Here is a 22,052-nt window from a genome sequence, read left to right as displayed (position 1 = left end):
TAAGTATTAATGTGTTTGTTTGAGATCTAATCAATATTACTAATGTATGAAATACACGTGGGATTAGCATTTACATGGCTGAATAATTGTATTTATTAACCCATGTACGCATACTAACTGTAGAAAATAGGATACTGCATGGTATATGTTGCTTTCGTGTTGTTTTTGTAATGTTGCACCAGATGACATCAATTGGTGAATATGAACGCTTTGAATGTTGCTATACGCTAGATAATTACAAGCACATAAGGGAATTAGTGAGGGTTTAACACTTTATTCATTATTTCTATGTATTAATTATTCTTTTGTGTTTGTTTCGCTTAAGTTATCGTTGGGCCTAAAAACAAATATGGCCGCCGACGTGACACGACAAAGTGGCCACTGTCTCACGAGGCATGGAGCGAAGTGCGCCGATGCGACAAAGGTTTCTAGACCTCAACATGAACTCTAAACGTGGTGTACCAGAACAAGGTCACTATGGGATGACTGCCAAGACGAAAAACAATGGACTTCCACAAGCAAACCAGTATGGACTGACTTTAGAAGAACCCATGACATCACCACGTGAATTAAACCAAAATTGCTTACTTCAGCATTGAACGATCTTAACTGACCAATGGATGAAGTCCAAATTTTGTAAAATGTATCATTTAGACTTGACTTTCATTATAAAATGACAATAGAATAGAGAGGGATGCGCTTCTTGCTTTTCTTTCCTTATAATTTCTTTGCTGACGGAGACGACGGTGACGCTGTGTTCCTGAATCTTTGACAGACTGAATTACTGCCCATTTCTTTGATGAACTGAGGACTTCCTAAATCTATGTGCACCGACAGATGCTAGCACGGCTCTGGTCCTTGATCATTCATGGGACTGTAGTGTGCTGCATGAAGAACTTTCGAATTCTGACTGATTGATGACTAAAATCTGATGACTTAGAGGACGACCGATAGCCAGAATAGGTAAATATGGTGTTCTGTGATTTGCGTAATGATTAATAAATTCACTAGATAAAACGAAATTCTTGCAATATTTAGATAAACAAAATATTAACAAGCAAATGTGTTTTGGTTGTTTATTAATAGAGGATAGATCAGGATCTTGAGTGTATTTAGCTGGACTAAATCACCATATCAACTCAACTAAATGATCTATTGATCACGTGGGAGGAGTATCTTAATTTTTAAGATTATGATGGGTAGAGATAAGGTTTAATGTACATATGTGTAAATAATTTTCTTCCTATAGGATTATAAGGTATTCCTTTCATGTCAGCGCTTGGAACATCCATCTCTCCTATAAGTGCAGACCAATGAGAAGTGACGTGTGAATGTTGGTGTTATGGGCCCCACCAATGATTGTAGGAGTGTGTTAATGTGATATTTGGTCTGTGACAGAAGGAGGATATTAGGTAAGGGGTTTTGTCTTGATTCCCGATACCCAGGTTTCCACGCTGCATCAGTCCCATTGGGCGTTCCAGAGAGTAACTATTAGTAAAATGATCTGGAGAAAAAAAGTATATAAGTATGTAATCAAAAAAATAACTAAATCAATTTCAAAACGCAAATAAGTGGGAGCACAAAGATAATACTCAATACACACAATAACTGAGAACATACATAAAGTAACCAATGACCCAATATCTAGGCTATAATAAGATGAGCACCTATATTAAGTGTTCAGGTGTATGAGAGTCAATGGTAACGGTCCAACCTGATTTAGTAACACGTTCACCCAAAATCAAAGCAAAGTACGCAGAGTTTTAACCAGACCGTACTAGTCGGCGTATATAACAAAATAGCAAAAGATCTCACCGATATTGAAGGTTCGAGTAACAAGTAGATAAGGTTCAACTCAGCAAATGCATCTTTATAGTATCCAAGAATTCTTGCTTGGTGATTCCATTATACGAGTCCCCAAACCGACAGAAACGAAATCCAGATATCTGGAAAAAGTGAAAAAAACAACGAACCAAAGGATGTATTTAATTAGGCAAGAGATAAACTACATAAATAGTTACCTGGAACGTAACTATAATTAAGCAGATCCCAAACGTTACCGGTAATAGTACCCAATGCAACAAGCATTTGCAATGCAATAGGTCTCGCATTTACGCGAGTTGAAGCTATTGGGATTGTAAATGACAATGCCTTTTATTTATGTTAAAAAAAAATAAAAAATTGCATTTTCATTTACAATGCCAACAGCTTAAACTTGTGTAAATGCGAGACCTATTGCATTGCAAATGCTTGTCTTTACTTGAAACAGGATTTAAGGGATATTTCAACAATATCCAGGTTCTCACAGGAGTAGCCTCCCAAAAATGTTTTCCCACATCAACGAAGAAAACAGGCAATAAGCCATCAGAAATTATTTGGACTCACAGAAATGCAAGCCTTTTTTGTTTATCGCTAACAGCAAATATCTGGGCTCTAGAACTTCTAACGTGACACCAGATGCAGCTCACGTCTGCAAAAAGTTTGCTAAGCAAAGGGATTGAGGGGTCATAAACCCCCCGCCCCCACTACACTTCAAAAGCAAAGACAAGGAATTCTTCGGGTCGAGCAAAGGGACCCCATAAAACTTGTGCTTATCTCAAGGAAGCACATTCCTCAAGACAAGCAGAACAGAGCAGGGAGTCCTCAGCAACAACACAGATCGTTCGTTTACTATTACCAGGGCTCTCATGCATATTAAAACACACATTAACAAGGGGGAAACATTACCCGGTTGATTGGGAATCTTGGTATTATATCTGAACGTGAAAGAGACGGGCGTAGAAAGATGGGAAGACAGGAGCGTATGACGGCGGAGAAGGTAAGTTATAGACCGAAACAAAGAGAAAATGTGTGGAGAACATGAGTAAAAAGAAGGATGCTGAGGGTAAGATAAAAATATGGAAAGGTGTAGAAACCTAACCTTACGATAAGGATAAGATAAGGAAAGGCGTGGAGTAGAAACATGATGGAAGGAGTGCGTAGAAATCAAGGAAAAAAGGAATGACAGGGAGAAACTGACCGCGAGAGAGAAACAGGTGGGAGTGACAGAAGAGTCACAGAGGCGAATATGAGGCTAAGTAGAAGAAACGTCTGAGAGTCGAAAACGCGAGGGGTTAAAGATGAGAAATAAAGAAAGGGGAGCGAGAAGTACGTAAAGAATGAAACGGGTTTACATTAGAACAAGCGGCCGTGCGGCCGCGAAAGTGAAAGTAATCATTTTGCGGCCGCTTTGATGTTCTCAGTGGCCGCGCGGCTCACTGAGAACATCAAAGCGGCCGTGAAATGATCACACAGGCTGCCAAATGGTGCACGCGCCCGGCGCACATGCACTGTAGTTGGCGGCCTGAAAGCACTGGTTTGCACTTCCAAATCCCCCTTTTACAAAAGCTCTCGCGAGAGCAGCGCTAAAGCGCTGGCTCAGGCGAGACCTAAAAACGTGTGTATCGAGACAAAATAAAATAAAAACGATACACTCAGAGCAAGTTATAAGCGAACTCAAGAAAAGGAGAGGAGGGGAGGGGTGCGAAGGGTGTCAAAATGAGTCAGGCATAGATCAAGGTAGGCACAAAAGAGAAAACCGAAAGAGTGTGGTGCTATCCATACGGAGAATATGTAACATGAAATTAAGCAATACTACTCATTAAGCAAAATATATAGTGCGCAAGTATGTCAAATTGGATGCAAAACTAAATAAAATGACACACGTGGCAAACCAATAAAATGTAGCCACACCATAATCAATTGTAGGGCTTACCTAGGAAGTCCAGAGGAATCACCAGCAGCATGAACAGAAAAGATGGTATTTCCGTCGTGCCCGGGAAAACCTAATTTGTAAATTAATGTTGATCACCTGACAAACAAATTGCGTCTCCGAACATAGCATGAAAAACGGAACGAAAATGGGCGCCATGTTTAAAAGGCAATCAGTGTAAACAGTGGACTATGAATGCATCCACGTGTTATAGTGGTATGATACGCAAAGAGAATAAAAAGATAAATGCCTAACTGGTTATTAGATCTCCGCGATCTCATAAATGGAAAATGGGCCAACCTTAAAAATCACGCAACAAAACGCCGACCCTATAATAAGTAGATCGTGTCCGTAGACCCATTAATAACACTCATGGTAGTGAACTCAATTGGAGTAACATCGCCAATTCGTAGAAAACCCAGGAGCTAAGGTGCATGGGTGATTTAAACACACCATTACACCCCAGATTGGAATGAACAAGTATGCGCACCAGGCTGCAAGCAAGATTAACAAGTAAAAAGGAATATCATTGCAAAGGAAAAGAGGTATGAGTGGATATGTAGAACATGTGACTATCATAGATGGTAATAACAATAGATGCCACATTTAAAGGATACAGCAATAAAGTAATAGATTGTTAATGGCAGATCCTGCAATTCTATCCACTTATGGATACATCAATGTATTTCATCTCTCGTAATTTGACATCTCCATTTTTAACTTCAGATACGGTCATCAATAGGGTAACTAAACTGGCAGATTCTTTAGAAAGTGATGCGTTTCAGCATCTGTATTATGACCCAGTGTAGTAGCACGCAAACGACAAATCAATTTAGATTCCATCTGTCTAAGTGCCAAATCCCCGTTGAATCCTCTTTTGCCAATCGGGACATGGTCAATGCCATGGAACCAAAAGGTGGTTCTACTATCATGTTTGGTGTTATAATGCTCAGTTATGGGATATCCAGTATCTCTATTAAGCAGAGCTCTCCTATGTTCCTGTATACAAATTTTCAGGCAGCGGATGGTACTTCCCACATAAATTGTGCCATACTCACATCCCAAAACGTACACTACATGAGTAGTATTGCAGTTAATAAACCGATTGATGTTATATGTTCGTGGGCTGTTATAGGAAAAGGTCTTGATTCTGTTCTTCCCCATGGAACAGATGTTACAACTACCACAAGTAAAAAATCCATTAGGTTTACTTGATAGCCAGTTCCCACTTGTTTGTGGAGTTGTACCATAACTGGGACAAAGATGTTTCCTCAACGGAACACCTCTACTGAATGTAATAGCGGGCATATCGGTAATACAATCCTTAAGTCCCGGGATGGAGGTTAGGAGATGCCAGTTTTTTCTAAAGGCCTTGAAAACACTGTTGCTCTGTGTAGTATATTGTGTGATGAATCTAACCCTATCTCCATTTTTACAGTTGTCTCGGTATTTAGCCCTGTCTTGTGATGTCAGTTCCCTATCAGTGGAAAGTATTCTTTGTTCAGCCTTGTCTAGAATCTTATTGCTGTAACCTCTCTTTTGGAATTTTTTCTTTGTTTCTCTCACATAGGACAAGAAAGTTTTCTCTTCACTACAATTCCTCCTAATCTGTGTTAGCTCACCAAAGGGAATGTTGTTGATAACGGAGCTGGCATGGGCACTGGAGGCATGCAGTACAGCATTGCATACAGTCTCCTTTCTGTACCGTTTGCTTTGTATCACCCCATTTTCAATGTAAAAATTGATGTCAAGAAAGTTAATACTGTTCTTGTGATAGGACATCGTAACTTTAACGTTGAATACATTGTCATTTAGGTAAGTAAAGTATTGCTGTGACATTTCAATAGAACCAGACCAGACACAAATAATATCATCTATGTACCTCCCCCAGAACACAATAAATTCAGTCCAGGGGGCAGCACATCGGACCCAGGCATGCTCCTTCTCGTGCCACCTCATGAAGAGGCAGGCGAACGAAGGAGCAAACCTGGAACCCATCGCAGCTCCCTTGATCTGCTGGAACCAGCGATTATCATGTAAGAAGAAATTGTTAATGAGTATGATGTTAACCATTTTGGCAATCATTTCATTATATTCATACAATTCTGCACCCTCCCTGTCCAGGAAGGAGAGCATGGCCATATTCCCGAAGTGTTTGTCAATGCAAGTATAAAGACTTTCGACATCAAAAGTCACAAAGAACAGTTCTTCAGACCACCGAAAGTCTTTGAATTTGACAAGAATGTTTTTACTATCCTTGACATAAGATGGTAAGTCAAGTACGTATTTATGTAGTTTGAGGTCTACAAACTGAGACAGTTTTTCGGTGGATAAACCCACCCCCGAAATATTAGGTCTTCCAGGGGGGAAAGGTCCCCCCTTCTGTATTTTAGGTAAGATGTATATGCAAGGGTGAGATGGACAATCAACCTTCAAGTATCAATATTCATTTTCTGAAATCAGACATACGTCTCTCCATTCATTCAGTCTGGCATTTATCATGGTGGTCAGAGTGGGGATGGGATTGAGTGCAACCTCCCTGTAGCATGTATTTTCATTAAGCTGTCTAATAATCTCATTGAGATAATCTGTACGATTCATGATAACCACATTGCCCCCTTTATCGGCCTCACGTATCACAATGGTGTTATCCTCCTTTAAGCGTTGTAAGGCCTGCCTCTCTGTGTGAGATATGTTTTGCACTGTCTGTGGTTTATATATATATATATCCACCAAACACAGAATCGCTTCAACTCGAGCCACTTGATGACGGCGGGCCGTGACGGGTTAGCGAAACCCAAATATCCAAACATTCCATTGTAGTTCTTCGTCAGGAATAAACAACGCTTCACGGCTCCCAAGTGCTTTAAGGCAGAGTTTTATTTTAGGCAATATACAACTCTACGCATTTCGGAAAAACTTGTTTCTTTGTTCACGAGTGCTGAGGCCTAGTGAAACAAACAATTAAATACCTGTCACGTGACCTGTGAGTTCCGTGCAACAAAACGTGAAAACAGACTTCACAGATCGTGAAAAACATTAAATACACTTTGACCAAAAATATCAGTGATCTAATGTAGACAATTTGTATTGTTAAAAACATACATCTGTTTTAGTATAATCGGACCAAAATATCGCGGGTCTGCGTTTTTCGGTTTTTTTTTGGTTTTTTCGATGTTGAACATAAAAGCTTTATTGTTCCCCTCGCCTGTATCGATAATACTCTACAGCACGTAAACACTAGTGTGTAAATGCAAATTGAATCGCTAATTATTCAAGACTCAATACCTGCACTGTATAACTCGTTGCACCATATTGACAATACTGTGAACCTTTTATAGTACCATATTAGTCCGGCCAAACAGAGTTAACACTGGGTAGATCTTATTTAGCACAAGTGTGCAGAGGCCAATTCAAATGCAACAAACAGTATCGGTATCATATTATACATCTAGCCGCAGTGGGCAGATAGTCATAGAGAATTCCATTTACAACATTCTAAACAATCATGTCAATATACATAATTGATAACAATCAGCGTTAATGTCCATAACAAAAATCAAACACCGCTGATGGTCCTTTTTCATATCTAGGTTCTTCCAACTCATTGGTCAGTACTCACAAGATGAAAACAATCTGCAAAAATACACATAATAAAAACAGTGTCACAAATTAACTCAGGTAATACATATTAAAAATCACAAAAATACAAACAACAGATGAGGAAAATACGCCATCTAAAGATCATAAAGTTAACACCTATAAGTAGAGAAGAATCGAAGGATCATCCATACTAAGGGTTAACCCAAATGCACAGCAAGTTCTTCGTCAATATTATGTCCCAGAGGCTGTACTGTCTGATATTCTATTATCATCCTCGACTCTAACCGTCTCAATTCGAGGACACTGTTACCACCTCTCTCTCTCAAAGGAACAGTGTCAAGGACACAGAATGAGAGTAGACTCGTGTTTTGTTGGTGTTCTGCTTTAAAATGTCTGGCTATTGGGTATTGTTTGTCTTCTTTAGTAATAGCCCTCAGATGTTCAAGGACCCTCTTTTTGGCAGGATGGATAGTACTGCTTATGTAGTATTTGTTGCATGGGCATTTCAGGGCATAGATAGCATGATCATTGTTACATGAAACATGTATAGATATTGAAAAGGGTTTTGCATTTGCAGACAAAGTGACCACTTTGCAGTTTTTACTATATTTGCATGCCTTACATTTTTGACAAGTGTAAAATCCCTGTACCGGGTTAGTAGACTTGGGCATGGACCTCACCACACTTTGACATAGCGTATCTTTTAAGGATTTAGCCTCACGATATGTCACCTGGGGATAATGTTCAATTGCAGGCGCAATATCCTTGTCAGTTTTAAGAACTTTCCAAAATTTTAAAAGACATTCTCTGACCTCATGTGCCTGATTAGAGTATGTGGTAATAAATCTAATCTTACTCTCAGGTGTATTAATATTTGATTCTAACGGTTTCACTTGAAGGAGTTCATTTCTAGTTCTCTTATTAACTTCTTCACAAGCTTTGAAGATGTCTTTTGCAGAATAGCCCCTTTCAAGAAAATGTTAGATCAATATTTCCTTTTCAATTTCAAATCCTTGGTCATTGCTACAATTTCTCTTAGCCCGTAATAGTTCTCCCAACGGGATACTTCGTATGAGGTTGATTGGATGGCAGCTTTCTGCATGTAGCAGACTATTTCCAGCAGTTTCTTTTCAAAATAGATAGCTTTCTAATCGCTGTCCTGTAACCACTACTTTGAGATCTAGAAATTCAATCGTTTCTTTTTCAATTCTACTGCTGAACTGGCGATTAAAGATATTTCATTAATAGTTTTGATAAACTGATTAGCCTGCTTTATGCTGCCATTCCAAACCACAAAGATGTCATCTATGTATCTAGCCCATGTAACAACACATTTTTTGTATAGAGGTAATGCGGTGGCGACCTGCTCCTCCCACCAGCCGAGATACAATCCCGCAAAACTGGGAGCGAAGCAGGTCCCCATCGCAGTCCAGAGTATCTGATGATATATGATCTTATCAAAAATGAAAAAGTTCTGTGTGAGGCACCTATACATCATGTCAATAATCATTTCTGTATGAAATAAATGTGAAATTGACCTGTGCTTCAGAAAATGACGACAAGCCCTAATTCCTGCTTCATGGGGGATACAGGTATACAGGCTTGTAAAATCCAGAGTCATTAGAAGGAAATTATCTTCCCATTTGATCTGATCCATCAATCTTAAAAAGTCACTCGAGTCTTTTATAAAAGACGGGAGTTTCTGGACTAGTGGTTGTAGATAAAAATCTACATAGCGTGAGGTATTCTCTAAACAGCTACCCCTAGAGGATACAATTGGTCTTCCAGGGGGATTGATCTCATCTTTGTGCAATTTTGGGAGTAGATAAAAAGCTGGAAGTTTAAGATGCCTACAATTCAGGAAATCATATTCCTCTTGCTCAAGCAATCCCCTTTCCTTCCATTCACCCTAAAGTTCCTTATAATCTTTATTTGCTTGTTCGTATTTAGCTTTGGTGGTGATCTCATAGTTGTCTCTATCATTAAGTTGACGATGCCCCTCTTATAGATACATCTCCTTAGACAAGACCACCACATTACCCCCTTTGTCAGATTTTTTGATTATAACGCAATCATCGTTTTTCAAAGCTTGAATTGCGTCATAATGATCCTGACTCAAATTTAGCTTTTTAGAATTGCTTTTTTCCACTCTTTTTTACGAACTTTATCAAATTTGTATATAACTCCCTTCTCAAAGACATCAATCGCCTCGTTTGATACCTGGGGGAGAAAAATAGATTTGGGTTTAAAACCACTGGTATAGCGCAAATCTAACTCAATATTGTCATTGATTAAATTAAGATAAGGATCATCGATCACGTGTTCATCATCCTGTAACTCATGCATATCATGTAACAGTTCAATATCATCAATATTCAAAATGCTAGGTGCACCTGATAGTTTTTCATTATAATTTGTTACTTTTGTTGCAAACCATTTTTTTAACTTCAATTTACGAGTAAAATGATATAGATCAACCTGACTCTGTGTATAATTGAATTTGGTAGTGGGACAAAAAGACAGGCCAAGAGAAAGTACATCTATTTCAGCTTGTCTTAAAATCCGACCTGAAAGGTTCACCACCGTTCTTTTGTCGTTCATTTTGATTTTTGCTGGCCCCTTGTTGTTTTTCCCACTGGGCTGTCGACATCTCTTGCTGATGTTCTTGTATTGATTCCTTCTCCTCTCACGCCGCGCCCACGTCCTCTGTAACCGCCGGCACCCTGCTTGTATTGAGTTGTGATCCTTCCCTGTGCCATTAGCGTAAATTCATTTAAAATTTTGTTTTTTGCTCCCTGATGTTCTGAAATAACAGATGCATCGCTCTCATAATTGTCACTTTCTCCAGTCTCATTGTGTTCTCCTGTTTTGTCTGAATCTTCCGACATTGTAGTGACTATACGTACTTTTTTCTTGGATTTTAAAATGGGGACTTGTGTTTGAGCGCGTAAATTATCGTATTTTTTAGCAAATGTCAGTATTTGTCCTTTCTCATAATCGACTTGATCTCAATGATATTTACGTTGTTTTTGGTTTTAATATCCTCTTCAATTCTATCAAGATTTGTTTGCATTTTGGTCATGTCAGATTGAAACTCTTCCGATGTGCAGGCTGTTTACTCATGATTTCATCAATTTCAATAGCCAGTCTATCACAGTCTCTGCGAGCATATTTGACAAGTAAACCCAACATTATCGTAGAACAGTTGTGGCTATTACCTGCCCACTCCTCTACCAACTCTGGGTCAGGGTTGTTGAAGGTTGATGTTGTAAAGATTCTGAGTCCACGTGGGATCCTACCCACATCAATATATTTTTGCAGGGTGGTTGCCTCCCACCACTTTGTTTGCTCAGATTTTAAGGCTTTCCATAGGTAATCCCACAATTGTTTTTTACTTTGGGTGCCCGTTCTTTCTGATGTATTTTCTACGATCTCTATCTCATCATTTGCGGTATTGTTTTCAAACATTAATGTGGCAGCCTCACTGCGTTTAGTATTCCTCTGTGTTGCCATAATGTTACTTTTAACTTGAACGCTGGTAGCGCGTCTGCCGAAAAGCGGTCTTCCGGAAAGTCTATAATTCGAATATCCTCGAGACTCCGTCTGCCCTCTAGCTGAAAATTATTGTATAGATATAATCAGAAAAAGTCTGAAGAATCGTTGCGCTTACCCGGTTATTCAAGCCACACTCCGAAGCAGTCAATCTCCACTTTTCTAGAGCTTCTATGTAGGCTTCTTCCTCCGGGACGCGACGATAGTTTCAAAAACAGCAGGGCGGGCAGGAGTTGATACAAAGTATCCACCAAACACAGAATCGCTTCAACTCGAGCCACTTGATGACGGCGGGCCGTGACGGGTTAGCGAAACCCAAATATCCAAACATTCCATTGTAGTTCTTCGTCAGGAATAAACAACGCTTCACGGCTCCCAAGTGCTTTAAGGCAGAGTTTTATTTTAGGCAATATACAACTCTACGCGTTTCGGAAAAACTTGTTTCCTTGTTCACGAGTGCTGAGGCCTAGTGAAACAAACAATTAAATACCTGTGCCCGCGACAGGAAACGGCCCAAAACGCAACATGAAAACACCACTTTTTTGCAAAGTGCCGAGCTGTAGATTTTGAAACCTAGCTCTGCCGGCACCTAAGGAAACCTAGCAAACCTATACATTTTTGAAAACTAGACACCCTTGGAAATTTACGATGGGGTGGCTTGTCTGGCTCTCACCAGGTTCTGTTACCCAGAATCCCTTGAAAACCTTACATTTCGGTGGTGGAAAGTTCTGGAATTTGTGTGGATCCACAAAATTCTGCATTCCCCAAAGCCGTCTGAGAAAAATGGTACCTCACTTGTGTGGGTGGGTCAAGTACCCACGACAGGCAGGGGACAAAACCAATTGAGGCGACATCAAAATTACCTATCACAAAACAACCTGGTTTTGCGAGGGGGGTCCCATGAGCTTTTGGCCCTGGGGTCAGCGGCTATCTAGGGAAACCTACCAAACCCACACATTTCTGAAAACTAGACACCCGGGTGAGTCCAGCGCGGTATGGCTTGCATGGGTCCCCCAAAGTTTTCATACGCAGAATCCCCTGCAAACCTCAAATTTAGCTGAAAAAAATCATTTTTTTCTCAAATTTCTGTCTGGGCAAGTTCTGGAATCTACGTAGATCCACAAATTTCTTACCACCCAGCGTTTCCCCAGGTCTCCCGATAAAAATGATTCCTCACTCATGTGGATGGGTCAAGTACCCATGACAGGCAAGGGCCCAAAATGTATTGAGGGGACATCAAAATGACCTATCACAAAACAACCTGGTTTTGCAAGGGGGGTCACCTGGGTTTTTGGCCCGGGGCTCGCCGGCCATCTTGGGAAACTACCAAACCCATACATTTCTGAAAACTAGACACCCGGAGAAGTCCAGCGAGGTATGGCTTGCGTGGGTCCCCCAACGTTTTCCTACTCAGAATCCCCTGCAAACCTCAAATTTAGCTGAACAAAATCACGTTTTTTCTCAAATTTCTGTGTGGGAAAGTTCTGCAATCTATGTGGATCCACAAATTTCATACCACCCAGCGTTCCCCCAGGTCTCCCGATAAAAATGATACCTCACTCGTGTGGGTGGGTCAACTACCCACGAAAGGCAACGTATTGAGGAGAAATCAAAATTACCTATCACAAAACAACCTGATTTTGCAAGGGGGGGGGGGTCACCTGGGTTTTTGGCCCCGGGCTCAGCGGCCATCTTGGGAAACTACCAAACCCACACATTTCTGAAAACTAGACACCACGGGGAGTCCAGCGAGATATGGCTTGCGTGGATCCCCAATGTTTCCCTACCCAGAATGCCCTGCAAACCTCAAATTTAGCTGAACAAAACAAATTTTTGTGTGAAATTACCGTGCCGGAACAAAATGTCCTACCCCATAGCTTTCCTCTCAGTCTCCCGAGTAAAATGATACTCGGGGGCAGAAAGGCTGTAATTGTTGTGGGGGTTTGAGGGCATTGGCATACCCGTTTTGGGCAGCCCCTGCCCTAATTCAAATTGCCCCAAAAAACATCCCTGGCATCTAGTGGGCTTTGTGTCCCCCGGGTGGGCATATTGGGGGCTACTGCCCCCATCTTCCCCCGGGGGGGGCAGACAGGCTGTAATTGTGGTGGGGGTTGGGGGCATTGGCATGCACATGTTGGGCATTCCCCACCCTTAAATTGCCCAAAAACACATCCCTGGCGTCTAGTGGGCTTTCTGCCCCCCTGGGGGGGCTGTTTGTGGGTTAGTGCCCCCATCTTCCCACCATGGGAGGCAGAAAGACTGTAATTGTGGTGGGGGCATTGATATGCCCGTTTTGGAAAGCCCCCGCCCTAATTAAAATTTCCCCTAAAAAATCCATGTCGTCTAGTGGGCTTTCTGTCCCTCAGGGAGGGCAAAAAGGCTGTTATTGTGGCGGGGGTGGGGGCATTGGAATGCCCATTTTGGGCAGCACCCACCCTAAAAACAATTGCTCCCAAAAAAATCCATGGCATTTAGTGGGCTTTCTGGCCCCCCGGGGGCAGAAAGACTGAATTTGGACAAAACATTTTGAGGGGAGCAAAGGATCTTGCCCAAGGGGCCACTCCCCCCTCCCTGGTGTCTAGTGGGTGGATCCCTGCTTGGGGATCACCTTCCTGGGGCGATCCCCAAGCAGGGATTCTCCCCTTTCCAATGATACCTCTCCCTTCTTTCTACTTGCTCAGAGGGCTGAGATAGCCCCCTGAGCACGTAGAAAGTGAAACTGAAATGAGCTGAAAGGCTCATTTCAGTTTTGGTTTCTGTGAAATGACATCAGCGTGAGGTGCGCGCAGATCGTCATTTCACAGAAACGGGGTGGGGGGCCTCGGGACCTGGGGAAGCTCTTCCCCAGCTCCCGAGACTTTGGGGGAGTAAAAGAAATCTCTCTGGTGCCTGCACCAGAGGGATTTCATGAGCAATGGCGTCGGATGCGCGGGAGCCAGCCGACGCACACTATCACTTATGCGTCGGATGGCTCCCGCGCGTTCTTATCTCGTCCATTTGCAGTGCATTCAAAGACTGAGGTCAAATTTCAGATGCTGTTTTCCAGGGGCGCCTGTTAATTTTTCCTTCTCTGACTTCAAAGTGAGAGGATTTTTTTGAATTTATTTCATAGTGTTGCTTGCCAGTCCCCGAACCCCCTCCCGTTTCACTGCTTGACCAATCCCCCACTCCCTCCCTCACTGCTGCTTGTTTATGCTCGAAGCGTATTGTCGCCGATCTTAATCATGCGCAATTTCTTAATCTACAATGGCCGCAATAAAAACTCTGACAGTTCATTTTCAGTTTAAATGGGCAAAGGAGCCTCAGGCTGTGCCTCAAGGTGCTGCATTCCCGTTCTCAGCTTCTATTGCCCCTCCAGTTGCTTCTTGCATCGCTTCTTCACTGGCAGCTCCCATCCCCTCTTGTGTAGCACCCCAAGGCAGCTGCTGCCTTCTGGTAAGTGACAAGGCGTGTTCAGGTATGTGTCCACATGTTGACATCCACACATGGGCATGTACACCTCCTACCTATGTAAAATTAGGAAATGACGCAGAAGTGACCATCTGCAGACATTTCTTATCATTCAACTCGAAGTCACAAACATACCACTCAAGTCACATGTCAACCTCGCTGGCTTTGTCTTTACTTTCCAAAAAAGAAAAAAAAATGCTCCCCAGCATCTCAAATGAGATCATGAACCCTGAAAATCATCATCAATCTCCAAAATCGTTTTACTCTCTTTGATTTAATTGGGCACACTCTCCAAAACCAATCTCACACTCATTGGATACTTCCAAGGTATGATTGCCCACTGTTTCCTTGCACACCTCCATTCAGAGATATGACTGCATTTCACTACTTTTAATTGTATCGTTATTTCTTTCTGCTCTGATTCAGTGTCAAAGTCTTGGTAGTTATCTTTTTGCATTTTTTGCAATTATCTTTGGAGTCGGTTAAACATTTAACTTGATGACATGGCAGTTATATAAACTATAATATATTTCTACACCCTATGGCATCCTTTTTAGCTCCAGACAGGTTTTATATAGAAGAAAGTCACTTCTGTACCACTGACAATGCCAATAGCTCTCATATTGCCGATAATTATTTGCTTTGCCAATTCTTTTTCTCATTTCTGTGACATGTTTCTAATTAACTATATGTTTGTTCGTTATGGATCATTTATTTCAATACTGTATTATTGTTTGGCTGATTGTGTTTGTGTCACATGCTCAACCACACCTATTCTCACGTTTTTCTCCTGTGCCCATGTGTAGTTGCAGCTGCACATTGACCAAACCCTAATGACATCAACACAGTTTTGACATAGTCCGGGTTACACTCACTTTCAATGTAGTTCTTTCTTTTTTTCGATTATATATCACAAACAAGATCCAATATGTGAGTGCTTTACATAAGCAGTTTAAGAAAACATAGGTGTTAGAATGTATTTACAGAAAGCAGGACATCAAAGAGTGAAAATAAATCACAATAAAAATTAAAATTGAGAGGCAAGGGTAAGAGGAGAAAATACAACTATAGGAAAACAGTATGTGTCCCTAAATGTTTACAAAGAAAGTGATACTATATATATATATATATATATATATATATATATATATATATATATATATATATATATATATATATATATATTCACAGAAAAAAACATAGGTTTCAGGGGTGTTATAGTTAGCTGGACATTTCACTCGTACAAAACCATAGAAATTCCTCCGTTATAGTTAGTTCTGCTAACTATAACTCGCGTGCCCGCAATGCACTGCTGATGATGTCACATATTACATCATTTATGACATGGTCAGTGACATCACTGATTACATCACTGATGACATCTCAAATGACATCACTGATGACATCACTGATGACATCATCCAGTGAATGTGGTATAGTTTGAAATTTAAATATGTATTATATACATACCAATCTGTATTGAAGATTGAGTGGATATATAACTGTCTGGATGGAGGATTTAGTAGCTGTCTGACTGTCTGTTTAAGTGAGTATTTAAAAGTGTCTCACTTAATACATGGATTAGTAACTAAACTATGTGAATGTGTGCATCACTGTCTCTGCTGTTGTACAACATGCTGCATCAGTTGGTCACTAACTACATGAGTGTGTATATTAGTTATTGATTAGTTGGGTGAGTATTTGTATGGGACACTGAGTTTGTGTGTGGTTGGATGGGGTGTGTGTAACTCTATGCGTAGATGTGTGAATAGTTGATTGACTAGGTGTATAGGTTTAGGAGTGCATTTGGAAACAGTTGTTTGGGTGACTGAGTATATTTATTTGTGTGTTGGTGAGCGAATATATATGTTTTAGTTGTACATCTTCAACAAAGTAAAAAAATAAAAGGCATTGTATGTGAGAGTTGGTGTATATAAATAAGTATATATAAGAGTAAGTGATTGTGAGATTAACTATATGAATGAGTGTATAATTGTAATGGTGATTTTTTAACATATTAACTATGAGTTACTATGTGTTTGAATAAATGAGGTGTTGTGTGAATAATTGGGTAAGTGAGTAAATGTAAGAGTGATTAATTTTTTTCATGAGTGAGTAGGATAACTGCATAACCAACTAAGATGACTGCTGATGTGTCAATGTCTATATATGTGTATAAGTGCATTTGATAGTGTTCTATTAATTAGTGACTGCATGTATAAGTGATTCTATTGTTGAATGGGTAGTTGTGTGTGTAGACTTAGGAATCAGTGAGTGGGTACATAGTAACTGGTATTGGTGTGTCAATGGTTTCAAATATGGTACTCTGTATTTTACAGTGAGTGATGAAAGGTTATACTACTGTATGATGAGGTGTATCAGATTGTCACGTGGTTGATGTCATCAGTGATGTCATCAGTGATGTCATTTGAGATGTCATCAGTGATGTCATCAGTGATGTCACTGACCATGTCATGAATGATGTAATATGTGACATCATCAGCAGTACATTGCGGGCGCGCGAGTTATAGTTAGCAGAACTAACTATAATGGAGGAATTTCTATGGTTTTTTACGAGGGAAATGGCCAGCTAACTATAACACCCCTGAAACCTATGGTTTTTTCTGTGAATTTCTAAGGTTTTTTAAATGCAAGTTTCTAACTATAACGTCTCTTAAACCTATGGTTTTTTCAGTGAATTTCAAAGATTTTTTAAATGCTAATTTCTAACTATAACGTCTCTGAAACCTATGTTTTTTTCAGTGAATTTCAAAGGTTTTTTAAGTGTAATAGTAGTTATACCTATTTTTTGTACTGATTTTCTACAGTTTTTTAACTGTTTATTTATAAATATTTTATTCATTAAAAAAAGTTATACATTTTTCTGAAAATTGCAACAACAAGAAAATTAAAGCTGAAAAATTGTGTCTTTTTTTTGTTTTCTTTTTTTCTTTTAATACATTTATATTATTTTCATTTTTTATTTTTTCTTCCAATTTTTTTTCGGAGTCGCGCACCCAAAGCGTACACATCATGGTGGGTGCGCGGATTCTAGCCGCCATTTTTGAAACGTCGTGAAGGATCCGCGTACAGTGTGCGACGGCTGCGTGTTTTTCCGTTACATCATATACATTTAATATTACGTGATGTGCGCGATTGGTATGCGACCAGTAACCGAGGACACCTGCTCCCGTGCATTTGCGACACATGCGCATTACGGTACGCGACGCTTGCGCGGTGGTGGGTCCCGTGTGACATCATATACGTGCTGGGGCGTGTTGGGTGCGCGACTCCCGCAATTTTTTTTATGTTCTAAAATTAGATGTATGTGTGTTTAATATACATATTAGGGCAAGAGATTATCTAAGATATTCATAAAAATAATATATTTGTACTTATAATAAACGTATATTATTTTTAAATATATTTTCGCAAAGTCTCGTCAGGTGCGTGCTTCGTAAGCGCAGAGTACACGGATCCCATGTGACTTAAAAAAAAAAGATTTCATTGGTTCATAACATTTCCCACTGTAACTATTGAAGGACCCCACCCATTTTAAACATTCTTGTTGGAGCATCTTTAGAGAGACATCACTTCCTACAAGAACCCTTTTTGCATGTTTTTTTGGGTGTTTTTAAAAAAATATCAAACAAAATGGCATCTGGAAAGCAGCAGAAGAATTCTTGCAGGAGGTACCACGTCCACAGAGGCCGGAATCTGTCATGTGGAAATTCTTCACTTTTCCACCTGGAGAGAAGAAAGTAAATGCAAGAAAGGTGACATGCAAAATTTGTGACCGAGTCCTGTCAAGAGGCAGTGAAAAAAAATACTCTTGTGGCACTGCTTCTATGTACAAGCATCTCTGGACCACACATCCTCTCAATCTTGCTCGGGAGGAAATGAGGCAAGCTACTTTGAACCCCTCACCTGCTGTGGCAAGTTCATCTGGAGCATCCTTAGGAACACCTGCAATGGACATTAGGCCAGAATTCGCCTTTCTCGAGCAACACTGCGTGAAGTGTAAGAAACTTATATGCTTCGGTGAGCAGTCGGTGGATGCAGTTTGTGCTGCGCAACACAACCATCGTTGTTAATTTTTTTTGTTTTTTGTTTTTGGAATGATAAGTAATTCCAAATGTTTCCTGTTTTATTCGTTCTTTTTTTATGTTCATTTTTTGAAAAATCCCCAAAAATACAAAATTGTTCAAAAAAATACTAAAGAAAAAAGAAGAAAAAAAAAGTTCTTAAAGAAAGAACTATAATTGCAAGGAAATGTGTGAAAGTTTGGTTGAATATATGTATACAGCATGATTGACTGAAAGAATGCATTAGTAGTGTATGGTGAATTTATAGGTGAAGATTTATGAGGAAGTACTGCAGCGTGACACTGCAAGCTCTTTAGCTGCACTGCACTGTGGCACTTCCAAAGCACAGGGATGTGACATATGTACATGAATATGTTGCAACTCTGTGCTTCCCTCTGCACTGCTGCACAAACTGCAGCCATGCGGTGACACAGGCACCCTTGCACCATGGTGCAAGGATGTCTGTGTCGTGTGGAGATTGTTTTTGTGCATGAAGGGACACCTTCCTGCACAAAAACAATCAGTAAAGGAATTTTCCTTTTTCAATGTATGCATTGGAATGCAGCATGCATTGAAAGAGGAAAAAATGAGGAGAAATGAAAACAATTCTCCTCGTTGCGCCTTGCTACACCAACTCTAGGATGGTGCAGCATTCACACACATCTCCAGATTTACGATTTCACATAAATCTGGAGATGTGTCTTGTTCTATGGGTGTTGCGTGGGAACACCCACAGCAACACCTATGGGACGCCCCTTCAACACAAAGTTCTGTGTATGAAGGGGTCCTATTTACAAGGAGAGGAAAAACCACTCAGGGTGGCTTTTCTTCTCCTTGTAAATATGAAGGAGTGCCTTGCGCCATCACTACGTTACAAAAAGCGACGTACTGGTGGCGCAGGGTGATTGTAAATCTGCCCCATAAGTGCTTAGGTATTGGCAGACTGATACAATAAGAACATAGTGCTGGATGGGTGATTGAAGAATTGCATGAGACTGACAGGAGGTATCCTGCGCTGCATGGGTACTACTTCAGTAATTAATGGAGTGGACCAATAGTATGTATCTGCTTAGAGATTTGTAGGGATTATGCACAGAATATGTTATGTGTACTTGTGTTGGTGCCTAGGTCATTTTATAAGAATACCACTAGTAACTGGAATGATGACAGTGCTGCAAACAGAGTGAACACTTAATTTATAAGTCGTTACGTATTGGTAGAGTGATAGGATAAGTAGATAGTGGTAGATAAGTGATTAAAGAAGTGCATGGGACAGACTGGACAATTCCTACACTGCATGAGTACTAACTGGGTATTTAGAAGAGCGTATCAATAGTTTGTAGCTGGTTAGAGGTGTGCATGCATAGTGTACAAAATATTGTACCTGCACTTGTGTTAGTGGCTAGGCCATTCCTTAAGTATATGACTAATAACTGGAGTAATTTAAGTGCTGCAAAGAGAGTGCATGCTAAATTTATTAGTGCTTAGGTATTGGCAGAGTGATAGGATACGTAGATAGTGCTGTAAGGTTGAATGGAGAAGTGCATGGGAAAGACAGAAGGATTCCTAGACTGCATAGGTACTAACTGAGTATTTAAAAGACTGTATCAAAGCTATGTAGCTGATTAGAGGTCTGCATGCATAGTGCACAGAATATTGTAGCTGTATCAGTATTGGTGTGTCTATGGTTTCGAGAATGGTAGTCTGTATTTTAGGGTGTGAGGAGGTGCATCAGATGATCACGTAGATGATGCCATCAGTGATGTCATTTGAGATGTCACAAGTGATGTCATCAGTGATGTCACTGACCATGTCATGAGTGATGTAATATGTGACGTCATCAGCAGTGCATTACTTTAATCCAAAAAGCTGGCGGCCATATTGGCCTGGTCACGATGTGAAAATTCAGACATTAATACAATAAAGAAAAGAAAACAAGTGTTAATATGCACACAATGTAATTTCAGCATATCTTGCCCCGTGACCGCCATATCTGTATGTTCGTCAATGTGACTTATTCATAATAAACATACTTGGAATTGCAAATATCAACATAAACAATGGACTACACATTACTTTAAAGTGAAAGGCTATCGGCCATATTAATCTGGGCACGTTGTGTATTATAATGGTTCTTACACGAAAGAAAAGGAAAAAAAGGGGTGTTAATATACACACACTATCCCTAAATAAAGTTCTAGCGATTATAGTTCCATTCCATTCACATCTCAATAGAGATGTCATGAGTGATGTCAGGAGTGATGTAACTGACCATGTCATGAATGATGTAATGTCTGAGGTCATTAGCAGTACATTGCGGGGGCGTAAGTTATAGTTAGCTCAGGTAAGTATAACTGCTGAATTTCACTGGTTGTGTATGAGTGAAATCTGAGTCTAACTATACCGTCCCTGTAATCTTTGTTTTTTTCAGCAAATTTCTTTTAACGTTAAGTAAGATGCATATCACAATGGATGGTGGGGGGTTGGAAGCAGGGCCTGGCATTGTGCTGCCCCCACCCAAGCGTGCTGCTCCTGCCTTCCCTCCTCCTAGCCATCCATTGTCCAAGTCCATGTCCCTGCTCCCTTATGGCAGCCCTGTGTGGCCGTTGTTCTGCCACTGGCCTTCCCGCCTTCTCTGAACAGTTAGCTTGCTGCCCCATCCACCTCCCCCCTATCCTCTGTTGTCTGAATCCATGGACTAGCCTCCTCCCTCTTGCCATGCATGGTCTGATGTGCTGCCACTGCCCTCCATTTAGCATGATGTACCAGTCCACTCCTCCTGCACTCCATTGTCCAATTCTATGCCCCATCATTGATATCCTGCTTAGCCTCTGTGCTTAACTTGCTTCCCCAATTCTCCTTCCCCTTCCCTCCGATGTCTTTGTGCATGCCCCTGCTCCATCCTTTTTGCCCACCAAGTTCCATGGACCTGTCACTCCTATCTACTCTGAGAGTTCTGTTGAGCTGCCACTCCCCTCCCACCTGCCTAGCATTGTCAGATGACTGGTAACCTGTGCCTGCCACCTCCACCCTGCCTGTCCACATTCCATGCCCCTATCCCCTTCCTCCTGTTCTCCAAGGTCCATTTTACTGCCACACCCTTCTGTCCTCCCTGGTCTGTTGTGCTACAACTGCTCCTCCTGCCTGCCCCGCGTGGTCTGTTGTGAGGCCCCTTCCCCTGAACTCTCTTGTCTGTGCCCAGGTTCTGACCCTCCCTTCTATCCTCCATGGTCCTTTGTGCATGCCCCTGCACCCTCCTTCTTGCCCATCATATCCATTGTGCTGCCACTAACCCTCCCGCTTGCCATGCATGGTCTTCTGTGCTGCCATGGCCCCTCCCACCTTCCCTGTATGGTCAGCTAGCTGCCCCTGACCCCCTCCCACCCTCCCTCCATGGTCTGTGTGTATGCCATCATAGTCTCACTGTTGCTCTCCATGGTGTGTCTTGCTTCTAGTGCCCACCCTGCCTGACCTCCATGGTCATCTTGCTTCTCCTGCTCTGCCCCCTTGCCCCCAGCCCTCTGTTTCCATGTGCAGACCCCTATTCCCTCCCTCCTGGCTGCCCTTTATGGTCTGTTATCAATCAATCAATCATAGCATTTGTAAAGCGC

At 41.1% G+C, this 22,052-nt stretch overlaps 1 pseudogene; it reads right to left on the bottom strand.

Annotated features, from left to right (window-relative positions):
* The window catches only part of LOC146871790 (sodium-dependent neutral amino acid transporter SLC6A17-like), a 1,038,204-nt pseudogene that overhangs the window by 174,418 nt on the left and 841,734 nt on the right, over positions 1 to 22,052 (bottom strand).

Source organism: Triturus cristatus, chromosome 1_1, assembly GCF_964204655.1.
Source record: "Triturus cristatus chromosome 1_1, aTriCri1.1, whole genome shotgun sequence".
Lineage (NCBI taxonomy): Eukaryota > Metazoa > Chordata > Amphibia > Caudata > Salamandridae > Triturus > Triturus cristatus.
This window is presented reverse-complemented; position numbering and strand designations above follow the sequence as displayed.